At 43.0% G+C, this 2,188-nt stretch overlaps 1 non-coding gene across 1 annotated transcript; it reads left to right on the forward strand.

Annotated features, from left to right (window-relative positions):
* Positions 1-1,795: 1,795 nt before the first annotated feature.
* LOC119940542 lies at positions 1,796-1,933 on the forward strand. The gene has a single exon (XR_005455014.1). It is a non-coding gene; the product is annotated as a small nucleolar RNA SNORA7 (small nucleolar RNA).
* Positions 1,934-2,188: the final 255 nt, after the last annotated feature.

A 2,188-nucleotide genomic window follows, 5' to 3' on the forward strand; every position in this document is an offset into this window, starting at 1 on the left:
AAGCAAAGAGATTAGTAGGAAAGAAATTAATTTTGGGAGGGCCAAGGTCAGTAGAATTCATAAGCTTTCCTGGCTGAGAACAATATTTTTATCCACTGATGCCCTGAGGTAAGTTATATACTGATATATTTTTTCTACTTCTCATATAACTTCCCCATCACTTCTGAGCTCTTCAGATTTTCCTGCCCACACAGTGACCCAGCCCATTTCTAATGTGAATAAGAAGATCAGTTCAATCACAAATACAGCATCATGGCTTGGTGTGATATTTGAGATCATGTTCCAAAATAAAAGCATACCTAAATAAGATCCTTCTAACTAGTTTGAAATGGAGTTTATATTTTTGTTTTGACCAACTTCAATGGATCTGGGTGTTGGCAGTTTTTAGAAAGATCTCTCTTTCTAAAATCTTAGTCACTTTCATGGGACATTTCTTAGAAAGTTTTCTTGGTAATCATTTTGTTTTAATAGTGCTATTGAAAGAGAAGACCACTGCTTTTTATGGAGTCCTGCCAGGGTCATAGAAAAAGATATATTTTCAGGTTAAAAAATGTAAACTTAACCCTCAAAATGGAAGACCAGGTTCACCCAGTTCTCCTAAAACTTGGAGGTTGCCTTCTTTTTCTTTTTTCTCTTTTATAGTATTTGTTTAGCACTTACTAGGAGTTGATGTGGGCAAGGAATGTGTCCACTGTATTGTTAATTTACACTCTGCCAAGAGGTTAGTGCAGTGCTCAGCACACAGTAAGCTCTCAATAAATACGATTGACTGATTGCTAGGATCATTTTTCTAAAAGAAGTGTTCATCCGTGTTTCCCCACTCGTCAAGAGCCTTTGGTGGGAACCCATCCACTTCCGCATCCAATATGAACTCCTTACCGTTGGATTTAAAGCATTGAACCACGTTGCACCCTCCTTCCTTACCTCAACAGCTACAATCAAGCCCACTTACTTCATTCCTTTAATGCCAACCTACTGGTACCTCAAATCTCATTTATATTGTCACTGACCCTTTGACCACGTTCTCCTGCTGGCCTGGGACTCCCTCGCCCTTCTTATATGGCAAAACGCCACTCTTCCCATCCTTCAAAGCCTTATTGAACTCACATTTCCTCCATGAGATATTTCCCTACAGTACGCTCAGTTCCCTTAATCCCTCTCCCTTCTGCATCGCCTATGCGCTTGTATCTGAAGTAACGTGGAATACTGGATAGAGCACGGGCCTGGGCATCAGAAGGAGAAGAACTGGGTTCTAATCCTGGCTCCACCACTTGTCTGCTGGGCAAGTCACTCCACTTCTCTGTGCGTCAGTTACCTCATCTGCAAAATGGAGATTAAGACTGTGAGTCCCATGTGGGGCAGGGACTGCGTCCAACCTGATTAGCTTGTATCTACCCCAGCGCTTTGAACATTACTTGACAGAGAGTAAGTGCTTAATAAATACTATCATTATTATCAATGCCCCGCAGCAGGCAGGGGGAAGAGCCAGTTTTGGAATCCAGCTCCTCCAACTCCCAGGCCTGTGCTCTAGCCACTTGGGCCACACTGCTTCCTGTCATGTCATTTAGCATCTCCGGGCCTCTCTGTCTTCATCTGTAAAACTGAGAAAGGAAGATTATGATTCCTGTGTGAAACAGAGACTGTGGCATTTGATAGCCTGGCATCTAACCTAGAGTATAGCACAAAGAAAAATATTAAGTAAATTTCAGTATTGTCATTATTGTTAGAGAAGGCATCCACAACTTCAGTGAGATGGAAAATCTCCTGATTACTATTATTATTTTAAACACATCAGCCCCTCTCAGGGTCTCAACTGGAGAGTTTCCAGTTCTCTACCAGTCTCGACTATAGAAGGGAGAGTCAAGCAGAGGCCTACCCATTCCATTCCTAGCTTGGGTAGTGGCTAGTGAGTGGAAGGCCATTTGCTACAAGTCAAAACTCATCTCAAAACTCATGACGCAGCAGCATCATGGAAGAGAGTTGAGGGTGGAGACTCAGATTTACCGCGCGGAAGGAGGCAGTGGTAAACCGCTTCCGTATTTTTACCAAGAAAACCCTACGGATACACTTCCCAGAATGACTGCAGATGGAGGTGGGGAATTCCAGGAGAGATGTTTCCATGGCATTGCTATGGGTCGGACGCGACTCGACAAGCCTAAGACAAGCATATTGGGCCTTGACCAATGAG

Source organism: Tachyglossus aculeatus, chromosome 18 (assembly GCF_015852505.1).
Source record: "Tachyglossus aculeatus isolate mTacAcu1 chromosome 18, mTacAcu1.pri, whole genome shotgun sequence".
Taxonomy (NCBI): Eukaryota; Metazoa; Chordata; class Mammalia; order Monotremata; family Tachyglossidae; genus Tachyglossus; species Tachyglossus aculeatus.